General features: G+C 47.2%; 1 protein-coding gene across 2 annotated transcripts in view; it reads right to left on the bottom strand.

Annotated features, from left to right (window-relative positions):
• Positions 1-13,015, bottom strand: part of LOC140372494 (TBC1 domain family member 9B-like) — a 115,633-nt gene that overhangs the window by 59,263 nt on the left and 43,355 nt on the right. The window lies entirely within an intron of this gene.

Genomic DNA, 13,015 nt, shown 5'->3' with positions numbered 1-13,015 from the left:
GGGCAAGGACTCCCCACCGACCCGGAGAGGGCAAGCCACCTTTTTCCGGTTGAGAACCATGGCCTCGGATTTGGAGGTGCCATTTCTCATCCCAGCCGCTTCACACTCGGCTGCAAACCATCCCAGTGCATGTTGCAGGTCTGGGTTTGATGGAGCCATCAGGACAACATCGTCTGCAAACAGCAGAGATAAGATCCTGTGGTCTCCAAACCGGACACCCTCCGACCCCTGACTGCGCCTAGAAATTCTGTCCATAAAAACTATGAACAGAACCGGTGACAAAGGGCAGCCCTGGCGGAGTCCAACATGCACTGGGAACAGGTCTGACTTACTGCCAGCAATGCGAACACAGCTCCTGCTACGGTCATACAGGGACCGGAAACCCCTGAGCCCCGAGGGACACGATCGAAAGCCTTCTCCAGATCCACAAAGCACATGTGGACTGGTTGGGCAAACTCCCATGAAACCTCGAGCACCCGATGGAGAGTATAGAGCTGGTTCAGTGTCCCACAACCAGGACGAAAACTCCTTCTGAATCCAATATAGTATATGTGACCAGCCGTCTTAAAACCAGGAACAAGTCTCCCCAGAGACATTTTGAGTTATTCACATATTCTGAAAGTGTACTTTCAAAGCTATCCAATGATGTCTAACTCATGTAAATGTGATAATATTTGAATAAGTTGTGGTCATTTGAATGTATACACCTCTAGAAATCAAGACGGTGCGCCGCACATCAGGTTCTGTGCCAGGTGCGTGGGAGAAAGGCGTATGTGACGCTAACTGCAATAGGGAAAGAAATCTTACTTGCAAAATAAAAGTTTAATAGTGAAGAGGCAACGTCTCGGCAACTGGGCCTTCGTCAGGCAAAAAAAAATTATACACCTCTGAAAAAACGTTTACTGAGAAAACGGGGCTCAAACATTCCTCACCTGGGCTCACAAGGTAGGACAATTATGCTCATTTGCTTTTAATTTGAGATAAGCCCTCCTCTTAGATTTAAGTAATGTTTATTACACTAATCGCTAACAGTAACAATCTACACAAACACAGAGTTAAGTGAAATTTTTTTTTTCCACTTTAACAAATCACATCTCTATCATCCAGAAGTCGGAGTTGAATTTAAAAATAACATTTTAGCTTTAGCTAATATATGAGCAGATTGCCAATGTTACACTGTCACTGGGCCAGTGACTGTTTACATTCTCATCTATTTATTTTTTTTAAAACCCACTCCTTTGCCGTCCGTGCATTGTCCGTTTAAACATTAGAGGCCTCATTTATCAATGATTTCCAATTAGTCTGCGCTCAACAGTACCAGCCTGAACCAGCGTTTTAGCTTAGCTTAGCTTAGCTCCGTCCGGCTCCGGTCGGAACAACAACAAGCCAAACTCAGCTGCAAAAGTGACAATAAAATCACGAAAACTAACACCAAACCACCATAAAACACACCCCGCACGACCCACACAACTCACGGGTCAAGAAATACAGAAACAACACCGAAAAATAAGCCGTAGAGAGACCGATAACAACCGCGACCTGCGGTCAACCTGCGCTAGCCGCGAGCTAGCGCAGGAACAAACAACACAACATAGTAGGGATTGTATCTTGTGACTTCTTACGCCATGAGGACCGGGGGCACTTTCGTCTGAGGCATTTGGTGGATGTAGTGGTGGTAGAATCATAAGTTCTGGAGAAAGTCTGGAGAAATTAATGAAACGAAAGTGTCTCCCGAGGAGAACACGTGAATAAGTAGCCATGTGCTTCGCAGCTGATCGGTGGAAAAATAACAACACTGCGCTGCTGGAAAATAGGTAACACCCCTGAGTGGAGCACGAAAAAAGACCGGAAAACTATCCATCTTTAACAGCTTAATGTATACTTTTAAGACAACCAATAGTGTTATCTGAAACACGGAGTGGCTTCTTAGTGACTTCAACTTGCACATTTTGCAAAAAAACGAAAATCACTCATTTAAAAAAACAAAAACTTAAAAGTTTGCTCTATTCCGTCTGCGCCGGCTTGTTGCGGGTTTTACGGCGGCGGGTCACATATGATTCATTATGTGTGAAGAACATCTTATGTTATCTTGTGTTTGACATTTGTTAATAAATCCTATTAATCAATGTGAATTTGATTTGGAAGTCAAGTCAATCCTTCCCTTCTTTAGGGATTTATTGTTTTTTACCCTTTTTTCTTTGCTCTTGAAATTCAGTAGTTGTTCAGCATCTCATTTTTTATTTTGCTCTTCGGTCATGGTGAGTAAATTGAGTGTCCAGAAAATATTGTATTTCTTCTTCTTTGTTTCCTAGTATTTTGGTAAAATGTAAAATGTCATGTCAATCTTATCTCGTTTTTAAAAAAAAAAAATGTATCTTTCTGCCTGTCGTCTTCAAAACTTCCAAGCAAATCATTTTGAAAATTTTGAACCACTTTCACAGCATCTTTGTTTGGTGAAGATATATTTTTTTAATTATCTCCTGTGAGGCCAGGTCATTAATCTCACTGCATGTCATTTTAATTACTTGTAGCATTTGCGGGTCTTTGTTTTTGGCATATTTAGCTTCCAGCAGATTTAGTCAGTTGTGTAAATGATAACAACAAAATGATCTTTGTTTTTCGGTTGAGGCGACAGCAATTACTCTGCCCCTCAAAACTGCATCTCAGAGAATAGGTGGAGAAACTTCACTATTGTCGTTTTCCTCTACATAGGTAATATAGATTTCATGTAAAATAAAAAAAAATAGTCTATTCTAGTAGGGTTGGAAAAATGTGTTTACTGGCGGATAGTAGGATTCATCTCTCTTCAGATATCAATCAAACCTATACTATGCATTAATTTACTAATGTATTATTCATAGATTTTAGTACTTTGTGAGCTTGAGATATCCAATGTCGGCTGAACATGTACAATCAATAGTAGAAAAAGCTTCAGTTGTAGTCATCTGGACTCAGTTTGAAAAAATAGACGTTTCGACTCTCATCCAAGAGTCATTGTCAATAACAGAATTTAGGTCGAGAACTCCGATGTTAATACTGTTCTGTGGTAAGACCCGCCCATTGGGAGGAGCCTTCCTGAAGTAGAAAGAGTTGTTTGTTTCAACAGAAACTCCCCCTTGTATCTACCGAGCTAGCCTATTCAGAATCTTAATGGGCTATTAGAAACCTCTTTGTCTTTGTGAGACCCTGGCTCAACCACCCTGAGTACCTGATTAGCATCTGAATGTCCTTTACCTTTCCAGGGGTTCAGAATCCCATTATAAATAACAGGAAGATAAGCCCTCCATTTCTGTTTAAAGAAGGTCTTTCTTTTTTAACAAAAATAGCTTCCTTGACTCCTCTTTCAAACCATCTTTTCTCCCTGCTTAAAACCTTCACCTCACCGTCTTCAAACGAGTGATTAGAGGCTTCAAGATGGAGATGCACGGCGCTCTGAGGTCCTGAACTAGTATTTCTTCTGTGCTGATAAAGCCTCTTGTGTAGAGGCTGTTTCGTCTCACCTATGTAACGTTCTTTACAACTTTCTTCACTGCATTGGATCGAATAAACTACATTGCTCTGTTTTTGATGTGAACAATCGCGTGTGAGAGGCCGGTAAGAGCGCGCGTGTGAGCTGCGGGATGGGCCGGTGAGAGCCGCGCGGCGCGTGAGAGGCCGGTGAGAGCGCGCGTGTGAGCTGCGGGATGGGCCGGTGAGAGCGGCGCGTGTGAGAGGCCGGTGAGAGCGCGCGTGTGAGCTGCGGGACACGCCGGTGAGAGCGGCGCCGCGCGTGAGAGGCCGGTGAGAACGGCGCGCGTGAGCTTCAATGTTTTATGGAGTATTTCATTGTATAATAACTGTAAAAAAATAAAGGTTTCTACTTTGCGGATTTCGCCTATCGCGCGTTCGTTTTGAAACGTAACCCCCGCAATAAATGAGGGTTCACTGCATAGTTGTTTTATGCCGGTCCTTCATGAGTTTTTAAGGGGAAGAGTGAGGGGCCACACTGCTGGAGTGCAAAACGGCTGCTCAATGTGAGGCCAAATGTGAGGCACGAACTCACATGAAGAAGGAGGGAGAGAGTGGGAGGGCAGAAGAGATGAGGGGTAGAGGAGGACAGGCATTGCCAGAGCATAATGTTTTATTCTTCACAAAGCTGTTTGTTGTTGGCGTGAGCCAAAGTAAAGTGACTGTCTCAAAGTCTCAATTCCCCTGGGAGCATGGAGCTCATCTCATAACCAATGTTCCCTCTAATTCTTCATGTGTCTGAGCAAACACACAAACTCCCTGGACCCTTGGACCACTGTGAGCAACATCAAACATGTGCACTGTGGCCACGCCCATATCAGATCTGTCCAAGTGACTTAAAAGAATCACAGTACAGCAGCAATTTAGCAAATTAGATTATTTTTAATTAAGTGCTTTAATCCACCTACAATGAAAAAAACAAAAAAAATGTTCATGCCCTGTGTAGCAGGGGCGGACTGGGTGAAAAAAGTGGCATCAAGTAATATTTATTACTGGGAGTCCTAATTCATTGCCAGAAAGAAAAAGAAAAAAAATCACAAAAAAGGGGTAATTTTGTGAGTGTGTGTGTTTTAATCTATTTATTTTATATAGTCCATAGTATGAAATCTTCCTATATATTTTCAGCTTAGTTTTAGCTAGGCTTGTTATAATTTTTTTGTTTTAAAAGAGCTGAAATTTGTTTTTTATTAATTTCTTGATCAGCACCCATTCAATTTAATATAGCATGTAAGAACTTTTGAGGCAACCAGATAAATGAAAGATAGATGAGTTTATATCATACTGTGGAACCTTCTAGGCAAATCAAGAACACTTTTATGAGAAAAGGACCCTCAACTAGAAAATGTATATAGTGCACCTTTAAAAATCAAACTGCCTAATTTCACCTGAGGAGCCTCATGTTTTGTGGGCCCTTTTTTGGCCCCTCACCCACTGTTTGAGAACTGCTACTTCAAATCAACTTTAAAATACATTAACTAACCAGCATGGTGCGTATGGACAGGGCACATATGCACTATCAATGCGAAAGTACGCATGTAGTGCGCACGAAATCGAGCACGAAGTGCTCGCCCACTTCCAACACTCACTAACGCACTCCTCCACTCATGCACGTCCCGTGCATACTAATTAGTAGTAGGAAAATGGAACGGCATTACCATTGTAAACGGGCGAAGCCCGTGCAAAAGTGCGCACTAAACGAGCGCTTTATATGGGGATGACAGCCGCGAAGCTACATTATGTAGGGGTCTCAAGTTACAGATATTCAGTTACACACGTGTCGGACCTTTGTTGAGAAGAGAAAGGGAGGTCAAAGCTTACGTCCGAAGGAAGACCAAAAAAGAGCGTTTGCCTTCGGGCGCATCGTTTTTGTCCAACGCGCGCAGGAGCGGCTGAAAACGGAAGGGGCGGGCCCTACTGCGACTACTTCCTGTTTAACGTAGTTTGGCTAAGAAAATAAAACTGTTTTAACCTAGTTTTGGCAAAAATTAAAACCCTGTTTTAGCATTTACTCGTTTAACACTTTTAGCAGTTTGTGCACATTATTTCTTGAGGTAGATACATTTTACATCTTCTTTCACCTTTGATGGGCATACTCGACTTACTGTCGAAAACATAAAACCTTAAACAGTGGAAGCTGCATAACACAAGGTAAAACATGCAGTGTATGGAGCAGATACTGACAAACATTCATGACATTATCACATAATCCATAACTTTCATCGATGGCAGTCTTCCTGTAAGAAATGTTTGTGAGGGGAGAAGGTCTGTTATCACAAAAGTACTACAGCCCTCCTGTGGTGAGGAAAGAGAAAAAAACCCATTGTTCAGAGAGGTTTTCCTGTCATCTTGCAGTTGAGGAATTTCACATTTTCATTCCCCTACAATTGCTATATTTCTCCTCAAAATAATCGTGACCTTATGGTCACGATCATTTGATACTGTAACATCCCTAGCTGCCACAGATTAGGGTGGTTTACAATCAGGTCCATAATATCTGTATAGACTGTGAGATCGCTCCCTGGTGGAGCATACACATTCAGCAGAGTAAAAACCTTTCCATCAATAACATATCTGCCCCCTTTGTCTTTACATCCAATCAGTATTGAAACTCCCCTCTTGTGTTTGCTTCAGTATGATGAATAGTACGATTTCTGATATCAAAAAGTTGTTCGTTTTTTATGTTTAATCTCGCTGAAATGTGTTTGTAAATATATAATGTGATTTTAATCTTTTCTCTTTTTTGTTAATATTTTTGATCGTTTGATTGGGCTCAATATGCCGTTTACATTCAAGGATGCTGCTCGTAACACTTCCGATGCTATTGAACTCACTGGTAGAACACAACATACAGAAACAGGAAACGGATTAATAAATAGAATAGAAAACAAACATGCACAAAACCCAAAACCTAATCATGTATTGGGTCGTAAAGAGGAAGGAAGTCGATTCCTGATGATTCCTTATCCTGGCGGATAACAGGATACATCACCTCCAAATCCAGTCTGCCATATTTGGCACTCCAATGAGTTAATGTAACTGAGCACAGAGTTTATGTACTAAAGCTGACAGCCAACATGGAGCATAAAGTCTGATGTAAAAAACAATAAATCATGTCACTATCATCAGGCTCTTCAAATCAACAGCAATGTATCACCATGTGACCACAATTTAAACTCGCATTACCACGCTGGGTGGCTCTATCTCTCGTTGCTGTTCAGTTCTCTACCTCTCCAGGGGTCTCGCTATGTACATTCAGGGATGGCGGGGGCGCCATCCCTGAATGTACATAGCGAGAACAAACCCAACCCGCATGGGGTTTCGGCCAATGACAGAAGCAGTACACGTGTTTTCGTCTGAGTGAGAATCTCTTCTGTCATTCTGACAGCATGTATAAAAAAATTAAATGTGGGAAAAAGGAAAGAGGCAAAACACGTCCGGAATGCCCTCTCAGCCTGAGGCAGAGTGAAGAGAACCAAAAAGCAGGACAAAAAGGACAAAAGGGAAACAGAACAGAGAAAATGTGGGAAAGAATATTCTACATGTATCTAATATTCTGTTGGTCTTATTTAAGACATTCATTAAGTTTTCTTACGAAAAAAAAAGAGACAGGACAATAACTTTTTTGAAGTTTTCCAGTCAGGGTTCAGAGCCCACCACAGCACTGAAACTGCACTAGTTAAAGTCACAAATGATTTGTTATTAGCCGCTGACGATGGGCTGGTCTCAATCCTGGTCCTGTTGGACCTCAGCGCAGCGTTTGACACCATCGACCACAACATTCTACTGCAGAGGTTAGAATGTGATATAGGTGTCAGAGGAACAGCCCTCAGCTGGTTTAAATCCTATTTATCTGATAGGTACCAATTTGTTAATGTAAACCAGAGCTCCTCACCATGCTCTAAAGTAATTTACGGTGTGCCACAGGGTTCAGTACTCGGTCCAATTCTGTTTACTCTTCATATGCTGCCGTTAGGCAACATTATCAGAAAGCATGGCATTAACTTCCACTGCTATGCAGATGACACTCAGCTGTATTTATCAATGAAACCTGATCAGAGCGATCAAGTAGACAGACTTAGTGCTTGTGTGAAGGATATAAAAACCTGGATGACACTTAACTACCTGCTTCTTAACCCTGAAAAAACCGAGGTCATTGTGCTTGGCCCTAAGCATCTACGAGACACTCTATCTGAGCAGAGAGTCACACTGGACAATGTTAGTGTAGCCTCCAGTTCTACTGTAAGAAACCTTGGAGTCTTATTTGACCAGGAGCTCTCATTTAAAGCTCATATAAATCAAGCTTGTAAAACAGCCTATTTCCATTTACGCAACAAGAGCCAAAATCAGAAGAATCCTGCCTAAAAGTGATGCTGAAAACCTTATCCATGCATTTGTAACGACTAGATTAGACTACTGTAGCTCCCTGCTCGCAGCGTGTCCTAAAAACTCCATAAAAAGCTTTCAACTGGTTCAAAATGCAGCAGCAAGATTACTAACAGGAACAAAAAGAAGAGAGCACATTACGCCAGTGCTGAAGTCTCTTCACTGGCTCCCCGTCGAGTTTAGAATCAAATTTAAAATTCTACTCCTGACTTACAAAGCAATAAATGACATGGCCCCATCATACCTCAAAGATGCTATAGTACCATATCGTCCAAACAGAGCTCTTCGCTCTCAGAATGCTGGCCTTCTGGTGGTCCCAAGAGTCTCTAAAAGTACTGTAGGAGGTAGAGCGTTTAGCTACCAAGCGCCTGTGTTATAGAATCAGCTCCCGACCCATGTTAAATATGCTGACACAGTCTCTTCATTTAAGTCCAGGCTTAAAACGTTCCTCTTTGAAATCGCTTATGGTCAGACCAGTTAGGAACAGAAATATAAACCCACAGCTTTAGCTACGCTGCCCTAGGAGCAACTGTGCTGGGGGAAGTATGGCAGCTTGAGCACTATCCTCTTCTTCTGACTACTTATTCTTTCAAAAATATTTATTTTTCATTTCCACTTGCAAACTGTTCACCGCCTTCTTTTTCTTTCTCTCAATCCTGAGGACCTGTGGACCTAGATGCCCCTCTCCTTGTGAAGTGGTCCCTGCCCCGTGTGGACGTGTCCCTCATCTGCCTGAAGAGTGGGTCCAGGTCGACTCAGACGGTGCCTCATCTGCCTGAAGAGTGGGTCCAGCTCGACTCGGACGATCCCTCATCTGCCTGAAGAGTGGGTCCAGTTCCAGTCTCCCTCGTGTCCGTCTGTGAGAGTCGGATCTCTCCTTCACTGGAACTCCTCCAGGTTTCTACGCTTTTTTCCCAAAGAGGTTTTTTTTTGTAGTTTTTCCTGGCCGAGAAGGAGAGTCTAAGGACAGAGGACCCTGGGACATTGTCCCTCGCCACCACAGACATTGTCTGACTCCATCGCCACCACAGACATTGTCTGACTCCATCACCACCACAGACATTGTTGATTCGGCCCTCAGAGGCGACTGTTGTTGTGATTTTGGGCCTTACAAAAATAAATTGAATTGAATTGAATTGACAGGAGAGGAGAATCCGACCGATAGTCGAACCTCTGATTCAGGAGGAGCAGAGTGGTTTTTGTCCCGGTCGTGGAACACTGAACCAGCTCTATACCCTCCAACCGGTGCTCGAGGGTTCATGGGAGTTTGAGCAACCAGTCCACATGTGCTTTGTGGATCTGGAGAAGGCTTTTGACCGTGTCCCTCGGGGTGTCCTTTGGGGGGTGCTCCGGGAGTACGGGGTCCGGGGCCCTTTGCTCAGGGCTGTCCTGTCCCTGTATGACCGGAGCAGGAGCTGTGCTCGCATTGCCGGCAGTAAGTCAGACCTGTTCCCAGTGCATGTTGGACTTTGCCAGGGCTGCCCTTTGTCACCGGTTCTGTTCATAATTTTTATGGACAGAATTTCTAGGCGCAGTCAGGGGTCGGAGGGTGTCCGGTTTGGAGACCACAGGATCTTATCTCTGCTGTTTGCAGACGATGTTGTCCTGATGGCTCCATCAAACCCGGACCTGCGACATGCACTGGGACGGTTTGCAGCCGAGTGTGAAGCGGCTGGGATGAGAATCAGCACCTCCAAATCCGAGGCCATGGTTCTCAACCGGAAAAAGGTGGCTTGCCCTCTTCAGGTGGGTGGGGAGTCCTTGCTCCAAGTGGAGGAGTTCAAGTATCTCGGGGTCTTGTTCACGAGTGAGGGAAGGATGGAGCGTGAGATCGACAGGCGGATCGGTGCAGCGGCTGCAGTGATGCAGTCACTCGGACCGTTGTGGTAAAGAGGGAGCTGAGCCGAAAGGCAAAGCTCTCTATTTACCGGTCGGTCTACGTTCCTACCCTCACCTATGGTCATGAGCTTTGGGTAGTGACCGAAAGAACAAGATCGCGGATACAAGCGGTCGAAATGAGTTTCCTCCGCCGTGTGGCTGGGCGTTCCCTTAGAGATAGGGTGAGAAGCTCGGCCACACGGGGGCAGCTCGGAGTAGAGCCGCTGCTCCTCCATGTCGAGAGGAGCCAGCTGAGGTGGCTCGGGCATCTGTTTCGGATGCCTCCTGGGCGCCTCCCTCGGGAGGTGTTTCAGGCATGTCCCACCAGGAAGAGGCCCCGGGGAAGACCCAGGACACGCTGGAGAGACTATGTCTCTCGGCTGGCCTGGGAACGCCTCGGGATCCCCCCGGAGGAGTTGGAGGAAGTGTCTGGGGAGGAGGAAGTCTGGGAGTCCCTGCTCAGACTGCTGCCCCAGCGACCCGGCCCCGGATAAAGCGGCAGAAAATGGATGGATGAATAGATGAATTTACACCGGGAGCTCAGTCCCTAGAAACCTTCTCGCAAAGCACGAGAATTCCGAGGGACCGGATGCTCTGGCGGTCATCCGGGATTCATAGAACCGTAGTTACAGTCGTAACTTTCGTTCCATTTCATCCCTACTGACCGCCAGAGGCGGTGCATAAAGCACTGGATGACGAATATCAGCAGGGTCCCGAGGAATAGACCAAACCATACCTCAATGGGATGCAGAAGAGTGTTGCCGGAGAACCTCTTCCAGCGGTTGTGGAGAAACCACATTCACTCTGTAGAATCTTGCAAAGGTATTCGGGGGTGTCCAAGAGGCCGCCGCACAGATCGCGTCCAAGGACACCCCGTTCATAGCGGCCCACGAAGTAGAGAGCCCCCTTGTGGAGTGACACCTCACCCCGGAAGGCAACGGTCGCCCCTGTCGAGCATAGGCTTCCGTGATTACATCAACAATCCAGCGCGCGAGACGCTGTTTGGACAGAGCCTGGCCCTTGCGCGGGCCGGCGTAACAAACAAACAGGCTCTCAGATTTGCGTATCAATGCTGTAGCACGCATATATGCCTCAAGTGCACGGACAGGACACAGCTGTTCGGCGGCAGATCCCGCAGCAAAACGTGCCAGTTGTAGCGGGCGGTTGTGCCCCGCCGACAAAATCACCTTTGGAACGAAATCCATATTCAGCCAAAGGGAAACCCCAGAGTTGACAGGGTGCCACCGAAAACAGGAGTCTGCCACAGACAAAGCCTGGAGCTCACTCACCCGCTTCGCCGAGGCCATCGCCAGAAGGAATGCAGTCTTCATTGACAGCCATTTAAGGTCAACCTGCGACAGAGGCTCAAATCGAGGGGATCGCAATGCCTCCAGCACCAGGGACAGGTCCCATGCCGGGACCACAGAACGGGCGGGCGGACGCAAACGCCGGGCACCCTTTAGAAAAAGGGAAATATCTTGGTTACGGCCAACCGAGAATCCATTCCACCCCACATGCCAACAAGAAATTGCGGCAATGTATACCTTCAGGGTAGATGGAGAGCCCCCCTGGTCAAGTAGCTCCTGCAGGAAAGCGAGCACCGTTGACACAGCACAATGCACTGGGTCATCATCGCTTTTGCGACACCAGGCGTCAAACAGTTTCCACTTGCAGGAATACAGGCAACGGGTAGACTGAGCACGAGCATTGCTTATTGTGTTCCCAATCTCCCCGGCGTACCTTGAAAAGGTCAGGCCGGGCCCTGTAGCGGCTAGTTGAAAGAGGAGATCCCGCCTGGGGGGGAGACGTCTCGCTGTGCCACAGCAGAGCCTGCGCAGCAGAGGAAACCATGTCCTCCCCGGCCAAAACGGGGCCACTGGCAGGAGACTGTGGCCCTCCTGAAGGACCCGGAGAAGCGTCTGATGAATCAGGGGGAATGGGGGAAATGCACAGAGCATGAGAGTCGTGAGCCAGTGCGTCCTGACCCAGTGGGCTGGCCCTGTCCGCCAGCGAGAACCACAGAGGGCAGTGTGTCGCGTCGCGGAAGGCAAAAAGATCCACCTGTGCCCTGCCGAAGGTCTCCCAAATGTCCCTCACTACCTCCGGGTGAAGCTGCCAGTCCCCCGGCAGCGGCCGATGGCGAGACAGGAAGTCCGCGGACACATTCCGAACCCCTGGAATGTGAACAGTGCTCAGACTGGCAAGGCGCGAGGTAGCCCAAGTCAGGACCCGTTGTGCAATCCTGAACAGGGTCATCGACCCAGTGTCGCCCTGGTGATTTATGTGAAAAACCACACTGGTGTTGTCGGACCGTACCATGACATGACGGCCGCGCAGGTGTGGCAAGAAATGGCGCAGCGCTAACTCGACAGCCAAGAACTCCAGCACATTGATGTGCAGCCTGCTCTTCCTCTGGGACCATGACCCTTGCACCATCCGTGCCTGCCATGTCGCACCCCAGCCTAGGAGGGATGCGTCGGTGTACACAACCTCCCGTCTGGAAGGAAGAGGCCCCAGCGGAACGCCCTGCGTCATAAAGGCCTCGTTCCGCCACCTGCATAGAGACACCCGGCATTGGGGAGATACGGGTAGCCGCTGCCGCCTGTGATCCTGACGTGTGGGGTCCAAGTGTCGGCTGTTGAGCCACATCTGAAGGGGGCGCAAACACAGCAGCCCCAGTAGAACCATCGTTACGGCCGCAGTCAGCTTGCCCAAGAGGCTTAGGGACAAGACGTAGGGAAGAGAATTCCCCTGTCGAAAGTCCCGCAACATTCCCAAAATATCGTCCACCCACTTGGGCGAAGGGCGTGCAGTCGCTGTATGGGAGTCGAGGACCATGCCGAGGAAAGTTTCTACTTGTGACGGCACAAGGCAGCTCTTTGCCAAGTTCACCCGCAGCCCCAAGTTGGCCACGTGCCTGAGCACAGTCTCTGTATCTTGAAGCGCCTGCTCGTGGCTGGGCGCACAAATGAGCCAGTCGTCCAGATAGGGCAGAATCCGCAACCCCTGGGCCTGCAAGGGGGACAAGGCTGCAGCAACGCACCTTGTAAACACTCGAGGGGACAGAGATAGCCCGAATGGCAGGACCCTGAACTGGAAGTGTTCTCCCCGGAAAGCAAAGCGGAGAAACTTCCAATGTGGCGGTGCAATGGGGACATGAAAATATGCATCTTTCAGGTCTACTGTTGTGAACCAGTCGCCTGGGGAGATCGCCTGGAGCACTTGTCTGACCGCCAACATCTTGAAG

This window comes from Eucyclogobius newberryi, unplaced genomic scaffold, assembly GCF_026437365.1.
Source record: "Eucyclogobius newberryi isolate DKJ021-1_F unplaced genomic scaffold, fEucNew1.0.hap1 SCAF_24, whole genome shotgun sequence".
Taxonomy (NCBI): Eukaryota; Metazoa; Chordata; class Actinopteri; order Gobiiformes; family Gobiidae; genus Eucyclogobius; species Eucyclogobius newberryi.
The sequence above is the reverse complement of the archived record's forward strand: the minus strand, read 5'-3'. Positions and strand labels throughout refer to the sequence as shown.